A 17,593-nucleotide genomic window follows, 5' to 3' on the forward strand; every position below is an offset into this window, starting at 1 on the left:
CTTAGTACTCCAAAATAAAACACCTTAAAAGAAACTCCCCCAAATTAAACAATAAAAATGACACCAAAAATCATGAAAAGAAATTTGACTAATTGTCTATTAAAGTTGCCTTTTCCTTGTATTCATTTCAATACCTACTTATAAATAAGCTAACATTTTAAAGTGTGTATCATTTAAACATCATTTCCCATCTAATGCATAACAGTAAATGTGCATGTTATTTGTCATTAATTCTATGTAAAGTTTTTAAGTGTGAAAGTCAATTTTAAATATATTGGTTGCAGAAATAATTGTTTCACCTATTTACTTTTGTTATTTAGAATTTTCAAAGCACTAAAAAAGATGCACTGAAACAAATATGTAGACATTAAATTATTGAGCTATCCATGTATAATTTAGATAATTGCTTTTAGAAGATATCCTGTTTAATGAAAGTCTCTAATAGGGAGATTAAACACTGTGTATTCTTAGAAGATTTTCTCTTCAAAAATTTGTGACAGGTTGTGCTAATTTGCATAAAACTGTCAGTATTAGGCCAATTTACCAGTGCCACTGTGAAGGATCTATGAGCTGCTTATGAAAATTGCTCCGTTTCTACTTCACATTCCCAGAGAAATTGAATTACAACCAGTCAATTTGTACATAAAAAGATATCTTGCACAAGTCTAAATATAAATGAAAGCCACAGAAAGGCGTGAAAGCAGACACTTTTCCATGTTACATGGTATCAAACTAATTCGTCAAATCAGGAAATAAATGAGGAAGGGAGAAGGATGAGGGAATGGGGTTCAGAGTGGTGTTTGCATAGTGTAGACAGCATCAGTTAGTTCATGAAGCAATTTTGAATTTTGAGGTGAACATAGAAATAAGTAATCAATATAACAAAACATTGATTTAACATCTGCAGGTTCATAATTCCTTAAACAAAACAGTTGGGGCAAAAAGTATATGGAAATTTAGACTCTTTCAGATTTTATCAAGGTAACATGGAAAATATACTTTATGATATATAACATCTCAGTGAGAAATGGGACAGAATCACATAATTAAACACATTATTGTTTATTCATATAGTATTTGATTTTTTTCAAATACCATAGAATGAGGACTGTAATTAGTCACCTATCAGTTTTGGTTCAGTTTTGCCAGCAAATGAGTCCTGGTGAAGTTAGGTTGTGCTGCCAAATGAGAATTTTTTTTTAAGTAATAATTAAAAACACCCCACAACTTTGTTTTTTTCTAGATTTCAGATCTTAGGGGCATAGTTAAAGGGTGGTGGCCCATACTGCATGCTTGCTTGCACAATATCAGGCATGTACTCAAATTCTTGCTGAGGAGAAAAGATACATATATCTGAAAAAATTAGAGACTGTTTTTGTCACTAGAGCCTATAACCCAGGACCTCAATTCTTTAGTTTAGTTAGTATGACAGTGAAAGTAAACTATTGAATCAATATACATGGAAAACTCAGTTAAAAGAAAAGCATGTGTATAGGCTTGAATAAGGGGTCTTGGCAGGCAAAATTCAGAAAGACCAAAGAAAAAGTTCTTGCTGCAGTTGCACAGATGATTATGGTTTGAAAACTCAACAAGAGATTCTGATAGCTCCCTTCTCCATCTATTTCCAACTGCAGTCTTATGGGTGAGACTGACCAGTGGAAATATAATGACAATAGTATGCTATAGGTGTCATATCAGCCATACATCTCAGCTTTTGTGGAACTTGGGGCAGGATCACCTATCTATGCCTGAGGACTGGAGAAGGCCTTACTGAGGACGTTATGGTTGAGTTGAGTTTTGGTGGATGAGTCCTCCATTCAGACCACTAAGGACTGCCAGAGTGTTTACATGTATGGGGTAGGGGACCACAACAGTAGACAGGTGACCATTATTCATACTGGGCATTGGTGACCCAATAGCTGAGTCTATGCACAAATGGGACTAGACAGACCAGTGTGCAAACCATGTCAGCCCTGGTCACAGCTATTGTTACTTCACGAGGTATAGCGACTTTGTTAATTGTCTGGATTCTGTTCCAGCACTTTCGAAGTAAGATCACCCTGTCCTTGTATTGTACACTTCTTCCATTTGTATTCACCTGCATGTTTAGGCCCTGATGGATAGAGATAGATGTGCAATATGACTTAGAATTTGTGCAAATGGTTTGAAAAAATTGTTAGTGGTTGATCTAATAAATTAAGTCATGTAAGAAATATAGAAAAGTATTGTGATCAGAATGAGTTTTTCCCCCCCATGAAAAAAATACAACTCAGTAAATAGATACTGTGAGCTGTGGGTGGATATTTCAGCTGTGGATGCTGCAAGGAGTTCTTGTCAGTGAAATAGAGGAACACAATGTAGGCAACAGTTGTAGTTACAATAGTTGCCAATCCAATACACATAAAATAATAATGGAGGAGGTCATTTCTAAAGGTTGGCAGACAGTAGACCAGCTGAGCCAAGGCAGTGAAAGAAAAAAGATACTTTTCCAAAATCAAAAAGAAATTGGGAAGCAGCCAACCTACTGGTTAAGAATAAAGGGCTGTTTGGAAGCTAAAAGGGAAGCAGAGTAGCACTGGTCTGATGGTCTAAACAATTTTTTTTTTTTTAAAAACACAATAAACCTAAGGTAAAGAAAGAGAGAGAGAGACAAAAAAAAAAAAAAAAAAGGAAGTAAAAGAAAAAGAGAGATTCTAAGACCTTAAACATGACTACAGCTCCTAAGGGTAAAGGGATTTTTCCACTAAAGATGACCTTTAGAATGTTTCCATATCAGTACAGTTTAAAGGAAAACATGTAACATTTACCAGAAGCAGTCTGAGTTTATTTCTTAAGTCAGCTGTTGAAAATTTCTCCAGACCCCTGTCCTAAGGGTCTAGGGCTCTTTTCTGTAGAGGGCATCACCCTGAATCATTTGACAAACAAAGCACTGCAGACTCTGGTCTTGTGGTTAGATTTTGTGAGCCTCCATTCCATATTTGAGAATAAAATAATGAAAAATTTAGTACATTGTACCAAATACATACATGCATACATATATATTTCAGAGGTTTAGTTAGACAATTGATAACTCTAGAAGTTGTAGTCTTATTTGCTTTAACATTTTTGTTTGGTTGGTTACATTGCTGTAGCTTAAGAAATTACTGAGTAAAGTACTAGTAATTATTTTGTATCAGTCAACCAGGTAAAGTTTATAGTTTTGGGGTATATTTGGTTTAGTGATGGTATAAAAATAGGAATTAGGTTTAAAGCTTTTACATTCCACTTGACATAAATTTAGTATTTTGACATTCAATGTCTAGATTCATATTCAATTCAGTCTCTTTCTTAAAAAGTCAGATGCATAGAAAAATAACACCCAATAAGTTTCCAGTTGATATTTACTGGTAAATTTATATATTTTTCTAAATAACCCTTGTTATGTTTTTCTTAAATGTATTCACTAAAAGTTTTCACTGACGTGTATTCACTGAAAAGTTCTACAGTTCCTATAAATTAAAAATACCCTTTTATTAGCTGATTAAACTTGGGTGACTAGGTAACACTCTGACCTCAATTTTTTCTGTATTTAAAATAAGTGTTGAGTGTCCCAGGTAAGTAAAGGGGGGAAGAATAAAATCAGATCACAGAAGATGCTCCATCAAATCTGACAGATATGAACACATAAGACTGGAGTTTAGCAAAACTTCTATCACTGAAGTGTGGTTATTTTCCCTAAAATGGTGGATAGGAAAAGAAAAAGAAAACTCTTACTGGTCAAATTGGATCCTAACTCTCTGTCCCACTCTCCAGATGCTGTACTGGGGAAAAGAGATAAGTAGGAAAAGTCCTCACAGCCTTCACTAATATACTCCCTACCTCAATACACACACACACAATCAATTAGAAGAGAAGTGTACTGGAGAGATAAATGGAAAATCACTTAAAAATAGAATATCCTACCAATCACTAAGGATGTCAGTATCCTGATAGCTCAGTGCTTCAGTATTAAATGCAGGACAAAGTGCTGGAGCCTGCCATTTCTAGGGCTCCAAGCTGGAAATGGTCTAGATTCAGGGGTACTGTCCTTAGAAATAGGATACACTTCTATATTTTGTTAACACCCTTTTAGAAAATTCTGCTTTTAGAGCATTCCCTAAATGTTATGAGTCCATATTCTCAAAGTAGGAGTCTGCACATAGCCTTAGTTCATCATTTTCTATGCCATCCCTTCCCATGCCCTCAGATTATAGACAAGAAAGAAGCTTGAACGGATTTCAAGTTACAGATTAGAAAAGAAGAAAGAAAAAAAATTTTCTCATAAAGTGGGAAAAGTCAAGGAGAAATCAATTGAATTTTACTAAGCCAAATAAAAGATATTATCTTATAAAAGGTATAAGAAGAGAAGGAGAGGAAAAGAGAAAGATATTATTAAAAAAGACTAAAGGGCTTCCCTGGTGGCGCAGTGTTTGAGAGTCTACCTGCCGATGCAGGGGACACGGGTTCATGCCCCGGTCCGGGAAGATCCCACATGCCACAGAGCGGCTGGGCCCGTGAGCCATGGCCGCTGAGCCTGCGCGACTGGAACCTGTGCTCCGCAACGGGAGAGGCCACAACAGTGAGAGGCCCGTATACTGCCAAGAAAAAAAGAAAAAAAAAAAAAAAAGACTAAAGAATAAAGTCTGGAAGAAAACATAATTCCAGAAACAGAAGAAAGCATAACAGAACCATAAATTTAAAATAACAGTTTATAGATAAGATAAAACAATAACGTGAGGCTATATATATGAGGTATATATATGTATATATATACAATATACATATGCTTATATATGTATACACACATACATGTCCTCATATATAGTATATATATATTTACATATAGTATATGTGCACACACATACAAGCATACAATAAAATCAGTAGTAAAATTTGTCATTTCCTTTTCTTTTATAGCAAGGAATTAATTGATTTTTTAATGTTAAAATTCAGCATATAAAATAAACACATAATCACATGTTCTTAAGATTTTTGATATTTATCCCCTTATATATTCTCTTTTAACCTTAAGAAGAATCACTCTCCTCCAGAGACAAAACTGCTGATTCTCTTTTAAAATAAAGTAAAATTCCTCCTCCTCTGGTGTTCATGACAGGACACATGGCTACTACCAGCTCCTAAATATGGCATCTTACAGCTTTATCCATCAGCTATACACTGGCAGTCTTTATCACCTGCACAAAAGTCTCCAGGGAAAAGCTTGGATCAGTGGGTTATTTCTGTCTCATTGAACGTACATGCACAGATTTTTTTCTCATTGAGCATATATGCTCAGCAATTGGTCCCACTGCAGCCACGTGGATGGGGAAGGTTAGAGAGGTCAGCCGGGTGAACCAGGATACAGATTGCTAAACTCCTCTGATCTCTAATACTACCTGAGTTTTACACCAGCTTCGGCAAATAATCAGGATAATTGTTAAATCCATCAAGCCCTTTAATTCCAGTTATACTTACACACAACCGAAAATACACAACCAACCTATCTCTCCTTTTCCTTCTTGCCCAGCCTTCTCCTCCCTGCCCTCTATTTCTTCCTCACACTGCCACTCCCACACTGTCTACCACACTTTTTACCCTGTTCTTTAGAATCCATCTTTCTTTATAGACCTGCACCTTAAATCCTAAGCCTCTGCCAATGATTTTATGTGAACATAGTTGACATAATTTAAGTTTGGCTCCCTGTCTCAGCATACTAATCTCCCCACAGCTCTCCTAAAGGGAACAGAGGATTCTCTCATCCTCCTACACTGCTAGGAACACAGGAGTCTGAGATGACATTGGCATCCTCCCAGTTCCTTATTTCCAATTTCAGATGGTTATTCTACTTCATTCACATATAAACACTTCTCCCCTGAGGTTCATGACATCAGACCTCAGTATCTTGTCAATTCTTCTGCAGAGTTCCCATTCCTTCTTTGCAATGGATATTGGCATCTAACTCACATGATTCTCTACTCCAAGAACTTCGATCATCAGAATAAATGTAAATGATCCAATTCTCCACACTGTACACTTCTTTACCAGGAATCAATCAATTTAACCCTCTCATCCTCATGTCTTTGAGGATGAAAAGCCCTGGGCTTTTTCAGCAGCCCAAACTATTATACTTCTGTGAATTTAAACTCTAACATATAATCACCGAACATGCTTCATTTACCTTCATCTCTTTCAATTCATATTCAAAGTAGATCTCTGATTTTACTGAAGCCTGAAGTTGTCTCAACCCAGCTCAATTTTGTCCCTAACAACATCCTAACTAGTACAGACATCATGCTGCAACTCCTCTATTGTCACATATTCCACTGTTTTGTACCCTTTTCTCTACTATACTTATTGTAACCTATTCCCTTGGATCAACATAGACATTCAGCACTTCTTATCTTACACCTGGGTTACCGAAGTACTGTTAGAGAGGATCACATGCTAAGTGGATTAAAACCACTTCAAACTTAAAATCTTTACTCTTGGTTTGTTAGTACTTTTCACTAGCATTTTTACCTATTTATAGTCATCTTTCTTCCCAGAATTTTGCAGCAAGCTCTTCCAAATATTCACCACTCTTCCCAAATCTATTTCTGGGACTACCTACTGAGCTCTGAAAGGCTGATGGACAGAAATAAATTAAGTCATTATCATAATATTGACATCAATTTCAAGAATTTCGGAGGATCCAAACACAAAACTTTCATAGCATGGTTGACCCTGAATCATCCCATATATCTTGAAATTTTCAATTGTAATAAATTACCAATTTTAAAATTTATAATAGCAGGGCTTCCCTGGTGGCACAGTGGTTGAGAGTCTACCTGCCGATTCAGGGGACACGGGTTCATGCCCCGGTCCGGGAAGATCCCACATGCCACGGAGCAGCTGGGCCCGTGAGCCATGGCTGCTGGGCTTGCGCGTCAGGAGCCTGTGCTCCGCAACGGGAGAGGTCACAACAGTGAGAGGCCTGCGTACCACAAAAAAAAAAAAAAAAAAAAAATTTATAAAGGTGTATTTAATTTAAAAATGTGAGAGAAGACAAAATAAATCTAGAAGTAGATTTTCAAGAATTATACAATGTAAAAATTACAGCAATAATCACTATTTGTGGATTCCTTATTTGCAAATTTACCTACTGGCTAAAATTTATTTGTAACTCCCAAATCAGTATTCACAGTGCTTTTGCAGTCCTTTGAGGACATGCACGGTGGGGCAAAATTTTGAGTCCCCAGGCATACGTGCTGTTAGCTGAGGAGGAGCAAGATGACACTGACTTCTTATTATAGCTCTAAGACTGTAGCCAAGTGTCCATTCTGTAGTCTTTTTAGTGCCATACTTTTTGTGCCTTTTGTTGGTGATTTCACTGTGTACGATGGCCCCAATCATTGTGCTGATGTGCTGTCTAGGGTTCCTAAGTACAAGAAGGCTGTGATGTGCTTTGCAGAGAAAATACATGTGTTAGATAAAGTATGTTCATGCATGAGTTATCGCACTGTTGCTCCTGAGTTCAATGTTAATGAATCATCTCAAAGAAATACAAATATTGCATGATATCGCTTCTATATGGACTCTAAAATACAATACAAATGAACTTATTTACAAAACAGAAACAGACTCACAGACATAGAAAACAAACTTATGATTACCAAAGGGGAAGTGGGGGGAGGGATACATTGGAAGTAAGGAATTAACAGATGTACACTACTATATACAAAATTGATAAACAAGAAGGATTTACTGTATAACACAGGGAACTATATTCAATATCTTGTAATAAACTATAATGGAATAGAATAAAAAAATATAGATTTATACATATATATGTATAAGTAAATCACTTTGCTGTACACCTGAAACTAACACACTATTGTAAATCAACTATACTTCAATTTAAAAAAACTTAATCATTCACCAATAGATTAAATAAAATGTATTTAAACAGAAACACACATAAAACAAGGTAATGCATTGATTGGTGATGAAAATGTTGTGACCAGATGATTAAAGGAAACGAACCTCATATTTCCCCTAGGAGTAATGGTTCAGTATTTACTAATTCAGTGTTCACAGTGACTTTTTAAAGCATAATCACTGGAGTAATGAGAATCTGCCATCTATAGATATTGATATTACAGAAATGGGAGGGGTTGCTATAAATGACCTGCTCCTGTATTCTTGGTGATGACACAAACAGAATTACTGCCTATTTTCAAACAATACCTGCATGAACTGCAAATAACTAGTAAGTCACTCAAAATAGCAGATGAATGAATTTGTTAAGAATGATACATAATCATTTTATTGGGCCATCAGTTAAGGTTTCTGATGGTTTTCTTGTCAGTTTTCTGTAAATAAATAAACTGGCTTAGCAGGGCAAGACAGAGGTCAGTCTTGCTTCTAGTAGGTCAAGGATGCCTTATGACTACCACAACTCAGCAGTGGTCTCTGAATAAATATCATAGAACTGGCTAAACCACCAAATAAAAGACACTAAAAAATATTCTCAGGGAACCCTTGGGGAAAGTGAGAAGTAGGGAAATCAAATTTAAAATGATCATGCTAAAATTTCATATTATCTTCCTTGATCTTATAGCTTCCTTTTGATACCGGTATTATCATCTTTATTTACAGATGAAGCAACAGAAAAGTTGAGTAAAATATCTAAGTTCACTCAGCAAATAGGTAAGAGAGCACATATTAGCAACAATTATTGTCTGACTCCAGAGATCATGTGATTTTAAATTAAAATTCCAAGATTTTTATTCTATTTGCCTCTTTGCACTCTTCTTTTATTTGTCTGCAAGGATTTCAACCTTCTTTTAGAAATATATTTCAAAACCTTTAAAAAATTTTGAATATTCTTCTAAAATATATGAAGAGTTAATATAAAATTACATAATTATTTTCTTATGGGACTTCCTTAAGAAGATGTATCCCTTTTAAATTTTTCTTGCTTTACAAAAGTACTTTTTCAAGTTATCTGATTGTACTTTGGCTTATATTTTCCCTCAGAAAAAGATATAATGGATGGTTAGGCATTAAAGTACAGAAAATTACTATTAAGCAATATTACACTTCATTTGTAGTTTTGTCAATCCTGTATCATGAAGCACCATCCAGTATGTTTCTGTAGGAAAATGCATTTTGGTTCCAGGCAAGAACCATTTACCTGAACTCATTGAATTCTCAGGAATTCCTCCCTCCAACTTGCTGGTTGTGGAAAAAAGAGTATCCTCTACTTACAAGTCCTTGTCAGTAAATTCTGAGACCTGTCAGGGATTCCTTCAAGGGCAAGATTTAGGGAAGAAATCGGAGGTTAAAAGGGGTTGAATTGGAACAGCTCTGTGATTTCTCATTTCTTACAGCGGACCAGGCTGGCATTTGCTCTAGTCCTGGCCAGCACCTCACTGCCTGATAAACCATGTGGTATGACACATAGATGAGCCCTTAATTACTGGAAAAGCATCTAGACAGTTAGCTGGAAAATGTACATTATCTGCCTCTTATTTGCCACTAGCATCAATGCCACAATTGTTAAAAAATCAGGTTAAACCATGGGAATGTGTCCAGAATGTCAACTTCTTCCTTATAGCGAATTTCATAGAAAAAAGGATTGATAATCCTGATATCAAATAAAAAGCTATTTTGTTAGCATTATTCCTGTCCTAGAAATTAAAATATAATGTGCATATTTATTTCTGACCCTTACACACTGAATTATTTCAAACTTGTTTAGTGCTTTTTAGCATATGTATATATGTATATATGAAGAGATAGTGCATTTGTAAATTACACTTGTAAATATATGCAAATTATGGCAATATAGGTGAAGAGTCAATATGTCCGTGTATATATACACACCAAAGAAGAAAAGTTTATACATAAAAGTTGTTGCCATATGTAGGGCAGGTGTAGTATTTTCTCAGTCTGCCCAACTTAAAAAGTTTCACAGGAGAAACGTCCTAGCACTTGAATAGATTAAAAGCAATAGAAATTGGCCCCTCCATCCAAGATTTAGCTTGAAATATTGATTAGTGCACCTGCTGTATAATATTTCCATTGAGAGAGGTATAGAATTTTTGTCTAGAAGATAACAAATGCCAAATTCTAAAGAAACTAGAAAGTTCTTCCCTCTCTTTGTTTTGGCTTTCCTTTTTAAAAAGTGAAGGTTGTCCATTATTTAGAGGGGATAGTTCTCCGGGCTTAGTCTTACAAAGAGCAGTTCAAGAACATCTGTACTTTATGTGTGGTGGCTTTTAGACAAGGGTAATTTTTTATCTCATACATCATTTACAATGTTCTAACATTCCATGCAGGATTGCACATTTTTTTTTTTTTTTTACCTCTTTGTGTATGTGTATGTGTAACTAAGAGAAAATAGTAAAAGAAGCACAACTGAGAAGTTACTCTCCAGGCTTTGATCCAGGAGTGTACAGCTAACTGTTGTACTCTGTAAAACGCCCACCAGGTGGAAAAATCAATGCAGAATGAGGCAAAGACAAAATGGAAGCATTTAATGAGAACATACTCATTCCAGAAACATTTACATGTGTATTAATACTACAATTCTTTTTTATCATTTTTGGTGTTGATAAATACTAAAGGTATTTAGTTTTAGATAGCTAAAATCTTTACATATTTATTGCTGTTTCAGTAACTCTACATCACCCTGCAATATACAGATAAATCATTTTTTTCACAAAAGTATGTGGATACATAGATTTTGTGGATAGATACTATTCACAAGGAGTCCACTTCCCAGTGAGGAAATAAAAAGGGCCATGAGATAGGATTAAGGTAGAGGTGCATACTAAATGCATTATAGGACAGTGAAATAAATTTTGAAAATCATGCCTTAGAGAGAGACAGAAGGTTTCATTAATTTTTCTGGAATAAAAATGGAATTTCTTTTATATTCTCTTTTAACCCCAAATTTATTAATATAATAAATAGAAAGAAAAAGTTACTGGGGAAATGATCCTTTCTGTGGCAAGTAATGAAGACCTCCATTGCAGGATCACACAGTTCTTACTCGAGATCAGCCATTCTCCTACCATGGCAGTACTATCTGGGTTCTGGCTCTGGATGGCTGAGAGTGCATACAATTTTGCTTCCTCTTTCTCCCCAAATCTCACTGAAGGAATGATAAACATGTATAGAAGAGGTGATTCACAATAGCACTGAGGACAGCAGAAGATCAAGAGTGTTTCATAAATTATGAGGAATATGGGGAAAAAACCCCAATTGATTCATGTCGCTGCATTATCTAAAGGGCAATACTGTTGCTCAACTAGGAGATGTCCTTTTCCAGCAGAGCTGTGAAGAGACATCAAGCTTGAAATGGGCAGATGTTTTCTCTCCATAACCACAGGGCTAGGCCACCTAACATCCATCTCCCTATCACATCCCCTTCCGACACACACACACACACACACACACACACACACACACAAACACACACATACACACACACACACATTGCCAGAGAGAAAGAGAAAGAGAGAAAGAGAGAGAGGGAAAGAAACAGCAGCCATGATCTTTGTTCCTAGTTAAAAGGAAATAAAAAATAATAAAACCCTCCTTTATAAAGAAACTGACTAATTGGTCAGGGAAGACCAAGGTTTTGAGTGTAAGTGTTGGTACCTCCCAAAAGTCCTTACTTTGGCATTTGAATGGGTGTGAAAACCACCTGCCTCTCTACACCCAATATGTGCAGCTCCCCATTCCACCCCCCCAAATGCCTGGAGGTCACTAGTCCCCACTGCTCCACACAGGCCTGTCAGTCCCTCTCTTCCTGGGACAGGCAGTCATGAGAAAAGACCTACCCCAGGCAGAAAAGCTTGTGCCAGTGACTTTTATTAACAACATTTTTATTTTTATTTATAAAAATAAATAGCAATTAAGGACCACCAGACATTTATGTAAACTACTATCACACAACAAAAAGCCAAGAACAGCAGAACAAAGGATCTCAAAAAAAATCGAACATGCTTTTGGTAAAAGAGGAAAAAATTTCCATAAACATTATACTTAGAGAAACTATGGGTACACGCAGTAACACAGATGAAACTTAGGTGCATTTTGCCAAGTGAAGAGGCCAAAGTTAAAGACTGAAGTACCACATGATTTCATTTATATTACAATCTGGAAGAGGCAAAACTACAGGGATGGAGAAGACATCCGTGGTTGCCAGGGGTTGGGGATGGGAGGATAGCAGAAAAGGATTTTGGAGGGGTGAGGAAACTGTTCTGTGTCATGATTGCAGTCGTGATTATAAAGCTCTGTCATATTTCAGAACACACGGAACTGTATAAATTGCAGAGAGAATTTGCTATTATGAAAATATAAAAAATTTTAAATTTTCGATTAGCATTCTCACAAAGACTAGACAAGATAGCATGTTCCTAAAAATAAAAAGAAGCTACTAGGTTAAAGAAGCATTCTGAAGACAAGAACAAAATACAAGCAACTCAAAATGTTACTGCTGATTAAAATAAAAATAGAAGAATCCCTCCTTCCCTCCTCTACCTTTCTGTGTGTGTGTGTGTGTGTGTGTGTGTGTGTGTGTGTGTGTGTGTGTGTGGTGTGTGTGTGTGTCTCTGTGTGTGTATCTGTGTTTGGTTTAAAGGGGGCGTTTCGAAGAAGAAGTATGTAAGTATGTTAGGTAAATTAGTATAGTGGTTTTGGAAATGTTTAAAATACACAAAGTAAAATAGAGACAAAGACGAACATTTGGACATTTTGAAAGCAAAATTAAGAAATACAAATAAACTTATCTAGCATATACAAGATCCACATAAAATATATTTTCAAATAGAAAGAACAGGAAAAAATGTAAAACAAAGGTAATAATCCATTAATAAAAGGAAAACTAAATCACAGTTTTCAAATTGATGTTTTGATTAAGTGCTGAGCAAGGGAAAAGAAATTTCCTGTGCGTAAACATACAACCTTGTGAAAATGTTAACACAAAGGATAATAATGCTTTCAGAGTGGAAATTGGTTTCAGAAGAAAAGCCTCGCTAAGAAATGGTTTGAATACGTGTTCAATCGGTTTTGAATTTCATCAGATGAATCAGCTTCTTTTTGGTGTGGACACCCTGGCTGACATAAAGGATCACCTATGGTCTCACTCTCCAGGGCTGATCATCTTTCTAAAAACTCAAAAGTTATCCAGATACAGGAATATAATTTTATTGACAGCTTTCTGATGTAAATTCATCATTCAAAAATATTTTTTTCATCCAAATTCCATGCTAAACGTTTAAATCTGTGCCACATAAAACCTTTCCCAATATGGTATCTTAATGACTAACAATATAGAAGGTTTAGTCTGTCATTGAGATCAAATATTTTTGTATGTGTGCCTTTGTCATTATTTGATCTTGTCATATAAGCAACACTCTGTTTTAGTGTAATTCTTTGAAAAACACCATAATCAATGGAAATGATGATAATTAGATCAAAGGGGTATTTTTTGTTTTTTCTGACAAAGAGATTGTAGGCAAAGTCTCTAGTAGAAGCTATCATTATTTGCAGGTGCATTGGGCTCTCCACTTGTCACTGGGTTATAATTCTAGAGATTGCCTTGAGTAATAATGCCTTTTTTTCAGGAGCTTTTAATCTGAAAGCAAAATATGGAATATGGAGCAATATGTAGTCAGTTCAACTTATACCTAGTATATTTCAAATTGTACTGATATATGCCTGAAACCACAAATGACATGAAGAATATTAAAAGAAAATCATGAAAATAAAAGTGACTTTTAAAATCAAGTTTGCAACCAAATAGTTATGAATTCTCATTAAAAAAATGTAACTCATTTATCAACCAGTTTCTGGCACCAGTTAACTGGCTTTTCCACAATCTCTAGCACAGTGATATTCTTAAAGTCCTTAGAAGTCCTTGCATCATTCTGAAGCAAAAAAGAGCCGTTAAATGCTCAGTACACTTAAAATTAAGACATCTTAGTACCATAAATGGATATTCTTTCACCCATAGGTTGTTAGTAACTGGTAGCTTATAAGCCCAAAACAGGATGGTGATTATGTTGTGTTGTGGTATGCAGTGTTCAAAAAACTGAGTTGTCGGGCTTTCCTGGTGGCGCAGTGGTTGAGAGTCCGCCTGCCGATGCAGGGGACACGGGTTCGTGCCCCGGTCTGGGAGGATCCCACATGTCGCGGAGCGGCTGGGCCCGTGAGCCATGGCCGCTGGGTCTGCACGTCCGGAGCCTGTGCTCCACAACGGGAGAGGCCACAGCAGTGAGAGGCAACTGAGTTGTCAACATTTAAAAATAGTATATTTTTGATAAACAACAAGGTCCTACTGTATAGCACAGGGAACTATATTCAGTATCTTGTAATAAAGTATAATGAAAAAGAATATGAAAAAGGACATGTATATGTATAATTGAATCACTTTGCTGTATACCAGAAACTAACACAACATTGTAAATCAACTATATTTCAATTTAAAAAAAATACTTATTTTATAATATTGAGAGAAAAAACAAAAAATTCAAAATTAGTATAGATCAAACAACATTACCTCCATTGTCACTTCCTAATCCCTTAAAAGTGTTTTCTGGCATGGATTTCCATAAGATTTACAAATGAGTCATCGCTCTTGTCATAACACATTTAACTGTCCTCTGTTTATAAAACAATGCTACAATAGAATTCATGTTTTAGTAGCAAAAAAAAAAGACTAGACTATTTTACCTAAAATCAGAATTTGCTGCACATTTTTGGAAAAAAAATTGAAAATCTATGATACTGGGCCTGCCTTTCTACAATCACCTGCAGCTAAATAGCAGTGGATTTTGTTAAGAAGCATGCAACCTAACTAGTTCTCCACAAGCCACCCCACTGCCATTGTGTTCCATCGGGCTCTCCTCTCTCATTTATGTTGTGTTTGGTGCCATAGTACTTGAGTAAATGACCCCTTATGTTCTTTCAATCAGTAGGTGAAGAAACAAAGGCAGAAAGGGAAAGTGATCTAACTAACCTGACTTTATGCTCTGGAATATGGACAAACTTCTATACCAAGGTCTTTCCTTTCATGATTTCATTTTATCTCTTTCTTTAATTAAAAAAAAAAATTGAGAATCGTTGCATTGTGTATACACTCAATAGCAAGCTATATCATTAACTTTCTGTAAGTCATTATGAGCAAAACTTATTATAATGCATTGTAAAGACAGAGATATAAAAATAAGCCTTGGCAAAAAATGTATAGGTGATATAGTTTCGTACTTCATCACTTGAAAAGTTCCAACAAGTATAGTAATTTGCATTATCACAGTTTCTACAAGATCTTCACTGTATTTTAAGAAGATGTTCAATCTTCAGTAAAATCCTTTGCCTTCAGTAATTATAAGAAGGTGAGAGGAAAACATCTTTGTGAAGCTGGCTCTTTATAGCATATGATTCTGCCGGATCAAACTCAAAATTCATGAGAACTAAGTAAGTTTGTTTTTCATGTAGAACCTTTTTTTCACAAAAAATAAAATAAAATATTTTCTTATACAATCAAGTGATATTTTGAAAATAGTTCTTGCCAAGGTAAATAAAAAGATATAAAAATATTAAGGTATAAGTGTCTGTGTATACAAAAAGAATAGTTAGGAATTAAAAATTTTAAATATGGAGAAACATTGAGAAAAACAACACAAGTGCATACCAGAGCCAAACTGTTTTATTTATTTATTTATCTATCTATTTATTTAATTTATTTTTAAATTTTCACCATCCCTGTGTGGCATGTGGGATCTTAATCCCCCAACCAGGGATCAAACCTGCACCTCCTGCGTTGGAAGGTAACCTGTACCTCCTGCACTGGAAGGCAGAGTCTTAACCATTGGACCACCAGGGAAGTCCCCCAAATTGTTTTAAATGTGATAGGTGGAAATGCAAAATGGTGAAGCTGCTATGGAAAACAGTATGAAGATTCCTCAAAAAATTAAAAATAGAACTACCATATTATCCAGCAATCCCACTTATGCATATTTATCTAAAAGAATTGAAATCAGGATTTCAAAGAGATTATTAGCACTCTCACATTCATTACAGTATAGTCAAGATGTGAAATGACCTAAATGTCTTTTGACAGATGAAAAGATAATCAAATATGTGGTATATACACAGGCATAATATTCAGCCTTAAAAAAGAAGGAAATTCTGCAATATGCAAGGACATGGATGAATCTTGAAGACATTATGCTAAATGAAATAAGCCAGTAACAGAAAAATAAATACTGCATAATTCCACTTACATGAGGTATGTAAAATAGTCCAATTCCTAGAAATAGGAGAGTAGATTGGTGATTTCCAGGGCCTAGTGAGAGGGAGAAGAGAGGAGTTAATTATCAATGGGTATAAAGCTTAATTTAAGCAAGATGAGTGAGTTTTGAATATCTGCTTTACAGCGTTGGACTTATAGTCAACAAGAATGTTTCATACACTGAAACATTTAAGAAGGAAGTCTCATGTTCAATGGTCTTACCACAATAAAATAAAACAATTTAAATGGTGATAGAAATCGTTTGAAAACAAATACAGCTCCTATTTCACTCTAAAATCACATATGACAGCTTTCTGCATATAAATACAATGTTTCCTTACTGTCAATTTACAGTCAATGTCATTATTGCTTTTATTGGTACATGTTATTAGCATTATAGTTATTTACTTTCATTGTCTGGAAAGAATGTACTCGTATTGCAGAATCAGCAGAGAAGTCAAATCCCTGCCTTATACATTAGAATGTTTAACTTGACAAAGAAAGACAAACTTTAAGAGAGCAAAGAAACTTTTTTCTGGGAAGTGAGGCTATGCAGTAAAGATAGCCATTCATAAAATGTCTGAAGAAGTTCTTCCAGACAAATTCAAGCTGAAGTTTTATTATTGTGTTAATATGAGAATTATATTTCAAATCAAGTGTTTTTTCAGTCACTTCATGTCTTGAAAAATATGAAATAATTTGCAATTGTCACAGTTATTCATATCACAAATTTTTTACAAGCAGTAATTTTTTTAGGTTAGCAAGACCCTAGAATTACAATAAACTTATATGTGGGAAAATATAGCAGTTTAATAAGGCCTATGCTGGGAAAATTGCACCTTAAAATATTCATGCACACTTTTAACCTTTCAGTATATATGAATTCTGAAGTTAGTTGAATACTTTGGGGATTTTAACTCATGCTACATTGTGATAAAATTCTTTTCTTAAACCTAAGAGATTCTAGTCAAATAAAAAGATACCAAATTGTAGAATTAAAGGATCTTTGTGACTTTCATCAACTCCAAGTTTCTTTACTTCTCCAAGTTTCTTCATTTATAAACTAGGGATAATAATGCTTATATGAATATTGATCTTATGCTAAAATATAATGTAGATATGAAGACAAGTTTAAATGCAACAATTTGCTTGTGAGTTGCCTATTGTAATTCCTCTGTAGAGACATGTACTAAGAATCAATGTGGAAAAGTTCTAAAACTACATCAAATATGTTGTTGACATACAGATAGACTGTCACTTATATCTAATGCCAGGCACTTTATTAGA

Source organism: Lipotes vexillifer, unplaced genomic scaffold, assembly GCF_000442215.2.
Source record: "Lipotes vexillifer unplaced genomic scaffold, Lipotes_vexillifer_v1.1 scaffold488, whole genome shotgun sequence".
Classification (NCBI taxonomy): Eukaryota; Metazoa; Chordata; class Mammalia; order Artiodactyla; family Lipotidae; genus Lipotes; species Lipotes vexillifer.